Here is a 14,170-nt window from a genome sequence, read left to right as displayed (position 1 = left end):
CTATTGTGTCTATCATGCACAGTGGTCGATATGCACTAGGATATCCTACTGTTTTGTTTGGCTTCTGTAATAAGACCAAACGTTGTTTTTTCCATATTTTTGGGAAAATACCATCGGTTAAGCACTTCGTATATAGCTGGGTGAAGCATTTTAGGTTTTGCTTTAGTGCAATCTTCAGAGCACGATTTGGGATGCCATCCAGCCCCGGTGCTTTAGCATTGCCGAAACGTGTAGCAGCATTTATAACCTCCATATCGGTAACTACTGGTATAGCTATGCGGTTTGATTCCTCGGGGAGAAACCGCTCTTCTTCTCGCGTGGGCTGTGTTGGAAAGAGTGTTTCCACAACACTTTTCAGAAGGGCTGGGCAGGTTGGCGCTTTTCCTTTAGGACCTCGAACTTTAGACATGACCAGCTTGTACGCACCGCCCCAGGGATTTTCATCGAGTTTGTTACAAAGCTCTTTGAAACACACAGCTTTGCTATTTTTAATAGCTTTTTTCAGTTGCTTGCGTTTGGCCTTGAAGTTTTCGGGTAAACCATCTTGACCTGCCGTGCCTGTACTTCTCTGGTACTGTCGCCTCGCTTTATTACAATCAGCTCGCAATTGTTGGATATCATTATTCCACCAGTATGCTGGCTTTCATTTGGGGTGTTGTTTCCTTCGATTCATGGCGGCGTCACAGGCTCTCCAGATATGTTGAACAAGCAACTTAGCCTGTTGGTTGGTGTCTTCTGATTCGGGTATGTCTTCATTCAATACGAGTTTGAAAAAATCCTCATCGATTGTGTTTTCCTTCCACCCTTCAGCTTGTACCTTTTTTTCACGCGCACCTCTTCTTTGTTTTACGGAGCAGTTGCTTACATCTATTATAATTGCGAAATGGTCACCCATGCATTGAAGTCTCCTGCTATTATGTTTGGTTTGGTTGCGTGGGCATCCCCAACCAACTCATCGAGAACCTTTTCGAAGACCGACTGTGGAAGGCTTGGTGGCAAGTAACAACTGTAAAAGTGTATTCCGCCGATTTTTACTCTCGTGTAGAAGGATTTATGTGTCAGTGGTTTGTCCTGCATCATTTTATCACCGCAGGTCCAGATTGCTGCTTTTTTGGTGCTATCAGAAACCCACGTATCAGAGCTCAGGTTTTTGTTTTGCTCACATATTATTATAACATCGACGTTCCTTTCGTACACGGTTTGCGTCAACAGTTCTTGTGCGGCTTCGCAGTGGTTTAGGTTGATCTGTAATATTTTCATTTCCTTTTCTTTTGGCAGGCTTCTAAGAAAATGGGACATCTCCGGCACCCAATTTGATGGTTTGCACTCGCATCCGGTCGTGGTGGCTGCGGTAGCTTGGCATTTTCTTTCTTCGCTTTTTTGTTTTTGGGGGTTTTGTATTTTACTGTAACCCAAGCTTCGTCTCTTGGTGTTTCTTTTTTCCCTACATTAGCTGGCTTCTCGCATCTTTCCTCTACGCTCTCCTTTTCCTTTTGCAAGTCTTCATCCTGCGACCTTTTGGTCCTTTTTGGGGGGGTGTTTCGCGTCACTTGTCTCTCATCACGTAGCCTTTTCGGTGTGGCTACTACAGCATTCCGTATGGGCTGGTTTTGTGTACTGGAAATCTTCAGTTTAGCGAGATCCTTCTGTGCACTTGCATGCAGCTTCAAAATCGTGTTTAGAAGCTCCCTCATTTGGTTATTAATGGAGCGTTGTGGGAGACTCATCATACCTGTTAATTTATTTATGTTTTCTCCCAATTCGTGCATGTAATCTTGCACAACATCATTTTTTTGGAGCAGCGTCGGGATTTCCTTTTGTAGCGCGGGCGGAGAAGATCGAGCTCGTGCTTGTTTTTCGACGGGCGTTTTCTCTGGCGGTCGGGCTAGTTTTGGTGCTCGCCTGAATGGATCAGTTTCTGCTGGTTTGCTCAAACTTGTAGTTGTATCTGATGCAATGGCCAAGTGGTCCACCATTGCATCATTGCATTCGTTGGATATCGACGGTCGGGAGCCTGCTTGCTCACCCCCCAAAACCGCCGGCACTGGGCTTTTTACACCCTGCACCGTAACTTTTAATTTTCCTGTACTATTCCCAGACATGTTTTGTTTTTCCGGGATCCTACTCGTACCATTTTATACCTACTGGAAGATGGTTTGCTCAGCCGCTCCTAACCTGGAGGCAGACGCTACCCAGTAAGCCGCTCAATCTGAGTCAGACGCTTTCGGGGTTTTTGTGTTTGACACTTATTTATGGGCGGGGTCGATTCACCCTATCACAGAAACTTCGTAGGGCAGATATAGCTTTTTAGGCTATACCCTTCATCTCTGCTGCTTTGGTCGGGGACTGCTTATTGAATATTCGCAGCTAACCTTCATATCTGGAGGCCGTTCAGCTATCCGCCACCTGCTGACCCCCACAGTAGTATAAGCTAGCCTTGTGAGCATAAGCTAGCCTTGTGAGCATAAGCTAGCCTTGTGAATGCCATATGTATGTAAATGTAAGAATTTGTGTGCATATGCATAAGCGGTACTCTCACAGAGGTGAATAGCCTAATTCACGGTCACGGTCATCCGATTGTGCACAGTTTCATACTTCTGACCAAACACCAATCTTCCTTCCAAATATCAGTAGAGCCGTCATCAAGTTTATCAATTTGTTTTTGTGTTTTTCTTATCCTCTGTCGTTCAATAGGCCAACAAGTGTTAATATACTGAACCGCTACTGACGATTTAGACATTGGTAACCTTAAAAGATACCAGGCAGCTTCTTGACTACTCATCGCAATACTATTCAGCATGTCAACGCTTATTTTACGAGTTATTTTAACAATATCGAATTCTTGATTCTCATTCATAACTTCTATTATTTTGCGTTGTAAATTGCTAATGCCTTTGTTGGTTTTATTTACATATTCGACGACATATGACGCGCCAGAATATTCTTCAGTATTTATCTGAAATCCATATTTGTCTTTAAGGCATTAAAAACAAATGGACTGAAAGTATTGTGCCATTTTTCGGACGCCTGTCGTTTATAGAATATTTTTAGTCTACTACTTGTAACACCAGATTTTAGTTTACAAGTATCTTTGTATTCTTCATCTGATCTGAAATTATTACTTTCATAATAATCATTAATACTGTCATAGTCATTACTTTCTAAGTTAATTCTAATTTCATTATATCTTTTCAAGTGTTCTTTGTAAAGTGGACTCATTTTTTCCATCGGTATTAAAATCATTGTAGATTTACAATCTGGTGCTTCAAATCGACACTTTTGACTAGAGTCGGAGCCAATTTTTTTGTAGCACGTAAATTTATGCTTATGCGTAAGTAATTTTATGTTTCCCAATGTTTCCGGCATTGATACTGATACTAAACTGTTAATCATTTCTATTGCTTGTTTTTGCTCTTCTCCAAGAATATATGTGGGAGCATTACCATAAAGCCATAAAATAATATGCGCATGTGGACTTCCTCGATGTTGAAATTCGATCCTCAAAAAGTAGTTAATAACTTTAAACTTACCAAAAGGGCTGAACTTCTTTGATTGTAAAATTGTCATTAATACATTAACTAATTTGTTAAAATAAATAGCACATGTTACAGCATCGTTGTTAATTAATGTACTTTTTTGGATAAAACTTAGTTCCGTACCATTGTATCAACATACACAGGAACATTGATAATTTGTCCGTATATGCCGCATTGTCCTTGAACGTGCCTTAATCTTTTTATTTGCATAAAGGGAATTCGAAGAGAAATAAGCCTTTCAGTGATGAAATCTATTTTTTTAAATGTTGCGGTATTTTTGGATAGTGAAATCCATTATAAACTGAAAAATTAGGAATGTTATTTTTATCTAAGGCTGATTTACAAGTAGAACAAATTTTGAGTGCACCCACATTTTGCTCATTAGTTATTGGGTTAATAATATTTCCAGATGCAGATGGTTTCCTTAAATCTTTTTCAAACCAAAGTCGATCGAAGATTAAGCAAGCATGTCCAAATTCATTATTTTTAAAGTTATCGTTGAAATATTCATGATTTATGGTATCTAAATTGACTGTAGTATTTGCACTTGATTGACTTCGTCCATTTGCTGAGATACTTCAACTACTACATGCTGCATTTCTTGTAAACCAGCTATATTTCCAGAATTTGTACTTATTTCATCTATTATTGGATCGTTAATTATTCTTGTAAATTCGATGTTTAAAGAAGTAGATAATTCTGCAATCACATCTGCAGTTTGTAGACACCTCCTTCTATCCGCTTCACGTTGCTTCAATTTATCTAGATCATTACCTTGATCGTTTCTTTGAATGGATGATGGTTGTATTTTTTCCGAACCAGATGAACTTTGAGCCGTATCTATTTCTTCATTATTCAGTTCTATTATACTCGTGTTTGAAGAGGTAGGTGGCCCAACAATACGTTGTGAAATATGTATGCGTTCACTTCTTTCCGCTTCACGCTGCTTCAACTTGTCACTGTTCTGCTCCCTGTATCGTTTTTGACGTTCTTTTTTATTATTATTTACTCTAAAAATATATATATGTGTTAAAAGATGTCCGGTTTCAATAATAATATTTTGTGATCCCTGTAATGATTATTGGGATTTGAAATATTTATAGAAAATATGTTATTAAAATAAAATCAGAAAAATAGTAAAATATTTTAAATGGCTTTAATATATTAGTAAGCTCAAGAATCTTAGCAAGTTATTTCAATATATTACTAAATGTTTCACTATAAATTCCACTATGATTAGAAAAATTAATTAATTTTTTAATGTTCATATTAGTAACAAATAAGAAAAAGACTCGTGCCCTGCAGGCCATCAGCTGATTTTGAAAGGCAATTCTGTCAGTCCTAATAAATTTATTCTCGAAGCAATTGTTTTAATGCATTAATTTTAATAAGAATGCAATTAAAATTAATAAGAATGCAATTAAAATTAATAATTAATTTAAAACAATATATGCAATCAAATTTATGTGAATTTTTATCTACCAAGAGAGTAGATTTTACATTTACTGTGTGCTTGATGCACAGATAAATGCATATACTTTAATTATAAAAATATAATTAACTTAAGATGACTTGATAGTGTCATAGTGTGATTTTGCTTTCTTTGCAGTAGGCTGATCACTTTCACTCTCTAAATTATCACGGTCAGACATTTGATTATCAGAAAAATAATTTATTTTCAAGTAAAACACAGGTTATGTGTACTGTAGTAAAAAACCACGGCATGCGTCGCCACGCCAAAAATCGGTTTTACGTGCGGCTATAGATGTTTCACATCAAAATCTCACAAATTTGTAAATACATACATAATATATGTGCCAAAGCCTACTACGGCAAGTTTACGTAGAAATTTGTAAAAACACCTGCGAGCACACACAATATGGAACATATATTCTTCACGAAAAATTATTTACTCACACTATGAAAATTCACATGTACCCAACTATCGAAATATTTGAAACAAACTGCAAATTATACGCTAACATGTACGTGCACTTCGAACGCCAACAAATGAGTCGACTAGATAGGGACAACTTTCGTTGTAATTTACATGAGTACCTGAAGGCGACGGAGTAACCTCACAGTCTCAAAAGTACAGTGTATCAGTACAATGCGTTGAGCAGTGCTCCAAACAATACGAGCTATTTTCAAGTATTTATTTATATTATTACTAAAAATCGTACAATATTACTAAAAATCGTAAATTATAAATATCAATAATGAATGTTTCAATATAAATTCCACTATGATTAGAAAAATTAATTGTTTAGTGTTCATATTAATAACATATGAGAAAAAGATTCGTGCGCAGCACGCCATCAGCTGATTTTGAAATACAATTCTGTCAGTCTTAAAACATTTTTTTAATGCATTAATTTCAATTTTTTTAATGCATTAATTTCAATAAGAAAGAAATTAAAATTAAAAATTAATTTAAAAACATTATATACAATCAAATTTATGTGAATTTTAATCTACCAACAGAGTAGATTTTACATTTACTGGCATTCAAAACACACCAAATATACGCTTGATGCACAGATAAATGCATGTATCCGAGCTCAGTGTAGAGAGTCGATTACGCATCGCGTCGCCACACCGTACACACTACTGCATATAGACTGTATATATTTACCATCATTTATCTAAAAGGTAATCTCTTTATTTATCTAATATTATCAGTGTATAGTGAGAGAAACAAAATAAAATTTTTTTTAATTTTACTTAAATGAACGCAGATTCTAAGGAATCGAAACCAACTCAATATCTCAAAGTACCAAAAATGATTCCGGACGAAAGAGTCCATGAACACCTGCAGAAGCTACAAGCTTATTTCAATTAGGCTTAGGAACCTCTTAAATCAAGATACGAAAACGAAAGCATATTGGTCGATAAACAAATATCGATATTAATGTACTTTCCAAAGATTAAAAAAGAAACAAGTGAGGAATTGATCTTACTTCAGTCCACTGCTTCAAATTGTTTGTAAATTTTATCCCAAAGACAGCTGGGACCCTATACTAGTAAACATATGCACCGCCGCATTACCAGAAAAATGGATACTACTATGCGGGCAATCGCTCTCATCACAAAGAAAATGATCCAAGTGGCAACAAATGAAAGATTTCCTAACTACCCAGTGTGAATACCAAAAAGTGTAGGCAAAAAAATAAAACGTCATGCGAACTGTGTACAGGAGGGCATAAGCTCAAATTTTGCGAGAACTTCAAAAAAATTAATATTACAATTTGAATCAATTTTGTAATAACACAAAGACTTTGTACAAACTGTTTGTCAAGTGCGCATTCACTCAAAGATTGCAAAAGCAAGTTCAATTACGTTTACTGTCATGCACGGCATCCTTCTATGCTTTATATAAATAATTTTTCCAGTTCACCGCCAAACAGCGTAAATATGAAAGGGTTATGTGCATTAGCAAACCCCAAAAATTGCTCAGAACCACCATGCTGCTCAAAAGCATTAAAAACTCAAACCCAAAAAAGAGGGCATAAGCTACAATCTTGCTTCATTACAGCAAATTCCCGATATCACCCGAAAGAAGAACCACAGGATTAGTGGTAACAACAACTCCCAAAAACCAAAATCCCGAAAATTTATAAAAGACACCAAGTTACTCAAAGGCACCAAACACTCAAACGCTACACAGCGAAATTCAAAGTAGAGTACTACTACCCACAGCAGTCGCTCCATTGAACACCGAGGAGAACTGTTTAAGCTTAGGGCCTTAATATACCAAGGATCGCAACGATAATTTATAGCGTCTAAGGCAAGGCACAAAATAGGAAGCACAGAATGGGCGGAAGAGTAGTTCAAAACTCTAATATTGTAAAATCTGGGAATCTCAAATGAATACCTGAATTTACAATTAAAGAAATATCAATTACAACCCCTGAATATCAGTATTGTGAAGACTTTTACGTAGCCACAATTACTAGATCGAATAATGGTCGTATGGCATACCTACCATTATCTGAACACAACAATTTCCCAACACAATCGCCTTAGGTCACTCTCGCACCTCTGCAATACAGCAGTTTTAAAGCATGGGAAAACACCTAACTAAATAAGCATTAATGTCGAAAAATCGACTCCTTTCACACAATATTGCAGGATAATGACATCCTTGAACGATTTTTCTCGTACCAGCAAGCCCCCAGGGTAATCGCTTACATGCTCAAGTTCATAGAACAACTCAAAATTAAAGTTAAGGGAGTAACCTCAGTATACTCCCAATGCGATACAGACGCACCTAGACTTACAAAATGCAAAGGTCGCTCTTATCGCATCTACTCAAGCGCGTTACTTCAGCCGAGAAATTTCGTTACTAAAATAATCCATTCATAGACACGAACACCATCCCATAATAATATTAGAGAAGTCTCGACTTGCCACATTATCCACATATTAATGCTTCATGCAGAACATCGCCTAATTCAACATATGGTCCGCTAGGAATTTTATATTCCCCAACAGAAGATGCGAACACAGATTATTTTAGCACTTCCACCGGAACGCTGCAACTTCGCTCTGCCTTTCTCCATCATAGGAGTCGATTTTGCTGGATCTTTCCCCCGCTCTGATGAAAGGTGGGTGGTGTGGGTGTTTTTGCCTGTTTTACCACAAAAGCCGTACACCTTTAGCTTTGTACTAATCTGACAAAGGAGGAATTCCTTGCGCCATTTGCTCGCGTTTTTGGACGACCCGACTTCCCGTCGAAGATCTGAGATTGTACAAAAGTATACGTCCCAAGGCACTAATTGACAATTTATCCTCCCAAGCGCTCCTCATAAGGGTGGTTTATGGGAATCAGCTGTAAAAAACTTAAAATCTTACTTCAAAAAGGTGGATGGAAATTACAAATAACGAAAAGTTCACAACATTACTAATTCGTATTGAAGCCGTTCTCAATTCACGGCAACTAACGCACTCTCGCAGGATCCCTCCGACTTCACAACCCTAACTCCAGGCCTTTTCTCATGGGAGCACCCGTTCAAGCCATCCCTGAGCCAGACGGGAAGACGCTATCCTACTAAACAGATGGAAAAGAATTAAAATTCTCCATCATAATTCAGCCGCCGATGGAACGAAGAATATTTAGAGGTACGGATAGAAAACTCCAGACAAAGCGCCAAAACTTGGAGATTGCGTCCTAATCCATGACGATTGTCTTCCGCCTACAGAATGGCGGCTTGGCTGCCTAGAATAGCTTCATTTCGGGTCCGATGGTCATATCCGAATAGTAGATCCACGCACGCAATCCGGAGGGCTAACCAGACCGCTCGTAAAAGTATGCTTCCTGTCCATCGACTATACTAGCAAAACTAAAATGATATTCAATTCAAATAAATCGAGTTAATAAACCCGCAAATAAATAATAAAAAAAAACCACGTTAACAACAATCACCAACCAACAAAAATGGTCGTTCAATATGACGACCAATGGGTGCCACAGAATTAGAGCCTTTAAACATTTTAAAAAAAAACCTTCACTTGTCGACTATTCTAAATATTCTCTATGCCGTCGACAATATTTTGACCTAAACAAAAAATGTTATAATAATTACTTAAATAAAGTAAAACAGAACACTGTAAGTAATCCAAAATCGTTTTATGATTTCGTCAACTACAAACGCAGGATTTCCAAATTTCCGTCCGCGATGAAATACAAATCTATAATTTAAAGTAATAATGATATTATATCTAATATGATTACAGAATTTTTCAAATCAAACTACTGTAATAATTCTTCCAAAAATTTTTCTTATCAACACGTGCTGTGTTCAAATACTTTAATTAACGCTCCAATTATTTCTGAAGAAGACGTCCTACTTAATTTAAATAAGTTAAAACTATCTTTTAGTTACGGCCCAGACATGATACCCTCATGCTTCCTAAAAAATAGTGCCAAATGTATATAGTATACAGTATATTTCTTTCAATATGAAAACAGTCATTTATAATTCCTTTTCATAAAAGTGGATTTAGATCCAACATTGAAAACTATAGAGGTATCGCAAAACTATCAGGTATACCTAAACTTTATGAAGCTATCATTACTGACCATATAACCTTTTCGATTTCTCCGTTAATTTCCTCATCTCCGCATGAATTTCGTAAAGGGAAATCGACTCTAACAAACTTGCTCGAATTTGTAAACCATGTATCATTGGGTTTTAGGGAACATCAGCATACGGATGTTATATACACAGACTTTAGCAAAGCTTTCGATAAAGTAAATCTTTCGATTCTCATACATAAACTTGATGTGCTGGGCTTTCAGCCAAGATTCTTTCAATGGGCATCTTCCTATCTTCTTAAACACAACGAGTGATATTTGAGGATACACCTTCAGATACAATTAATGTTTCTTCACGTCTTGGCCCGATTATGTTTTTGTTGTTTATTAACGATATCCCTTCAGTAATTGAATTCTCAAAAATTTTATTATACGCTGTCGACGTAAATCTTTTTAAATCATACACTTCAATTGGGGAAAGGTGTCTGTTGCAAACAGACTTAAACAATTTGGTTGCATGGTGTGATAGAAATGATTTGCCATTCAATCTGAATAAATGTAAGACGATGTGCTTTTCCCGTAGATCTGTGCACCCCTCTTCTTATGTAATAAGACACCTTATTCTGGAGCAAGTTTTTATCTATGTTGATTTGGGAGTTAATATGGACCCTAAGCTTAATTTTTGCCTTTATATTGACACCATGGTCTTGAAAGCAAAAGCTGTCCTCAGTTTTGCTAAACGTTAGTCTAAAGAATTTAGAGATCCGTATATTACTAAAACTCTTTATACAACTTTGGTTAGACCTATATTGGAATATGGCTCTGTTGTATGGAACCCTAGCTACCAAATCCATTCTGACAAGTTAGAGTCTGTTCAAAAACAATTTTTACTTTTCGCCTTAGCACATTTCCGATGGGATTCTAGGATAAGTCTAACTCCATGCACTAGTCGTTTAAAACTTAATAATCTACCTACACTTTCTAATCGTAGGGAAATGCTTGGCATAATATTCTTAGTGAAAATTTTGAATGGAACAGTTTGCAGTTCTTTTCTCCTGTCTGAAAATAAATTTAATATCCCGGTTCGCTTTTTGAGGCAGTTTAGACCTTTACTGCTAAAATCCTGTAGATCAAATTTTGAACTAAAGGAGCCATTCCGCTATATGTCATGATTTTAATTCTCATTCCAGCACATTTGACTTATCTGACTCACTTTTCAAAATTAAAAAGACTTTATTGTTTTCTCTTAATAAATGAAAATGTAACAATTTATTATATCGTAACTATAAATCTTAGCTGTTGAAATTTTTGTTTCTGTAGCTGAGCAGTTTTAGATCTCAACACTTAAAAAACTTTCTTGCCTTTTCTGACTCGGCTAATTCCGCACGTATGTGGATTGCGCCCCTCGCGTCGGTTGGGCGGGAGTTTAAATGCTGAATGAGTTGTTTTGATTCCGTCTAATAAAGTTGCTGCAATGCCAGATGATACAACACCCAAGGCGATATCATTTTTTGATCGTAGCTCAGCATTAATTAACAAATAAGAAGTGTTTTAACAGTTCCATCTGGTGCGTCCAAAAAAACGTGTGTTCTTGTTTCCAATTATTTTCACTCACCGTTAATTTTTTCTGGAAGTATTATTTTCTTTTATAAAACTCAATAAATTCGGTATACCGCACTAATTTCTTTAATTTTATTAAAGGGAATGTCTAATTGCCGCATATAGAAATCTGAATTCGAATTGATGGAAGGCGAGTGCTCCTGCGAATAGCCGCAGTTCTGTCCTTCTTTTGGTGTGGTGTACAATATGATATCTTTATGGGTGGTGTGATCGTGGTGGTTTGATGTGGAATAAATGGTAAGTAGGTGTTGTGATGTGGATGTACGTAGATGTGGTATGGCAGTTCTTATGGTGAGGAGGCACTAAGACTCATTTAGCCAAAACGAATCCCCTTTGCCCCGCCGAAACTGTCAGCATAATACGGTCGTAAATAGTTGTTTGTTCATAATTTAGTAGTGAAACATGCAGGTGACCATCCCTGCCAATTCGCCAGTATCATACATTCACGATTTATATCTGTATTGTTTAAATCAGTTGTACTTTGATTTGGTGAATTCATGCTGCAATGACTGCTGGACAAATTTGCGATGACAATGCAATGATCGTCAATAGCAATCAACGCTTCACTGTACACTGCGTCATACAATAAATAATCATTCATCGATTTTTTTTGATTCTTCCACAACATTTGTGATCGGATTGGGAAACTCGTCGTCAGTACTATAGCAAATAGTAGACGAATTTGGGTTCCTGTGCAGTTTAATGCTGCTTTAGCAAGCATACTGTCACAATGATTGTCATCTTCTATCAAGCCTAGTGCAAGGCATGCATCTTTATAGGTTGGATACCGTTGTCCACTTACTTTACGTTCATATGTCTATCTTGAAATGACAGTGTTACGGTGACATTAACCAGCAACAGTCACAGATAAAAGCACCATTGAAACCATGTAAAATAGCGCGGTACTTTCGAATAGAGCAGTATTTGTGCAAAGGCACCAAAAGCATCCACACAATTACAAAATTCAAAATATTCCAGCACTGTTTCGTTCGTGAAAAATACGCGTTGACCGTTTTCGAGATGCATAGCTAAATAACTCAACATTAATATGAGCATTGAATGTTATACTCAGCTTAAACTATCAATGTCTTCAGCACGTATTTTGTCCATGGGCAAATCAAAATGTGAGTTTATTAAAGACTTAAATTAAAAAAAAAAACACGTGCTGTAATGTCAAAATGACGTATTGCATTTTGTGGTAGCAATAGCAATGACGTAATTTTAGTGAATTGAACTACCTACGTACGATGAAGGTAGAATGACAGAGTTACCAATTTGGGCAGTATCAGTGTTGTTCGCAATGGTATCTCGCAGGGGAATATATTCTTCTGCACGTTATGTCGCAAGTATCGTAGTCGTTCACTCTCTGTCTTCCATAAATGTCCATCATAAATTATTGACAAAGCTCATGACATCGTAAAATGATACGCTTAATAATCTGTAATAATAAATTTTCTAATTATTTGACAGTTTCTTCTTTAATAATAACTTAATTATGGCCCTAATAATGAATGAATTACCCGTTACGTGATTTGGTTGTTTAATGTTTATGCAATAACCGGTGTGTCCCTTCCAGAAAATTAGCGGATATTGAAGATCGTCATATGAACGGTGGGTATCAGTAATAAAGTTAAGACTATCATCTCTTTTTCGAATCACGATTTGTCTCCAATCACGACTTCAGCAACGTTATCAGCAACAGGGGTGTTGAACATACGTATATGCTCTTCAGCTGGTGTTGTATTAGGATTGATTACAATAGCTCGGTTGTCATTTTGTAGCTTGAGAATTTGTGATTTGAATAATTTAAACAAATCATTGTGCTCATGTAACAGAGCGTCCACCTCGCCGATAATTCGCCTGGCAAAAGAGGAAATGAGGTTATTGTAATCAGATCGTGCATTCACGCGATTGGCGAGTGGGCTTTCGGAGTCCTCGCCACCCATAAAATAGAATTGTAAAAATGTATGAGATTCGGCTGGCTTTGGCAGCAAATAACCCACTTTGGGATAAACTTGGCCTTTGATTTTGAAAATAGAATTAAATAGTTGAACGTCTGCAGCAATAGTTTGAACAATTTCTGTTGCTCCGAACGATGTCATTTGGAAACATGAATTGAATGCACGAATTGACCATAGGAACAGGCTAGAATCTGGATCTGTACCGATAAGTAAGTCGTTCAATAGTTCAGGTGGTGTTTCAATGTCCAATATTTGCACTTTTCCTGATAAGCAACACATCCCGTCTGCCGCATTTTTAAATATAAGTGACCGACATTAAGAACATATTGGTGATTTGCGCGCCTGCTGCCTTCCTTGAATGTAGTAGCCGTTGCTCAGGTTCCCTCTCCGAAATCGAACGCTGATTTGTCGTTATCCTTTGCAACTATGGTAGGGGCAGAACCTACCATCGATTATTATTATTAATTAGACTTAACGTTTAAATAAAATAATAAAACACGTATATTTATTAAACACGTAAACGTTTTAGCTTTAATTAAAAACCAACATTATACTAACAACTACCGTTGTTGTCGGAGTTCGAAACACGTGTTGACTTATATCAGATTTTGTAATCAATTATAAGAGAAAAGTGTCGTTAATATTGAATGAATCCAATATGACAAAATATTAACTTAAGGGGTTACATAAATTTTCAAGTTGAGCCCAGTAATACATTTGGAAGTACATCTTTGAAAAGCTTTGCGCTCGAGGTTAGGTATACAGTCACTTAAAATTTTAAACCCGTTTTTCTCAAAACTGTGTTTTCAAAGTCGGTTGTCAAGATTTCTCATGAACTACTCAACCGATCTTTATGAACTTATACACAGGTCTTTGAGATACAATTTGGAAAGTCTTGCACGAAGAAATTTACCTTTTTTGGTAAAAACGTCTACCAAAAATACAATTTTCACTTTATTTGTTTTTTCTCCGTCCAATACTTAGTTAATGGTCTTAGTTCAATTTTTGTTTTCTAC

The 14,170-nt window shown here is 36.7% G+C and overlaps 1 pseudogene; it reads right to left on the bottom strand.

Moving 5' to 3' along the window:
- Positions 1-4,059: 4,059 nt before the first annotated feature.
- On the bottom strand, positions 4,060-13,433 carry LOC138858266 (uncharacterized; annotated as a pseudogene).
- Positions 13,434-14,170: the final 737 nt, after the last annotated feature.

Source organism: Bactrocera oleae, chromosome Y (assembly GCF_042242935.1).
Source record: "Bactrocera oleae isolate idBacOlea1 chromosome Y, idBacOlea1, whole genome shotgun sequence".
NCBI classification, from domain to species: domain Eukaryota; kingdom Metazoa; phylum Arthropoda; class Insecta; order Diptera; family Tephritidae; genus Bactrocera; species Bactrocera oleae.
Note: the sequence above shows the minus strand (reverse complement) of the source record. Positions and strands in the feature narration are given on the sequence as shown.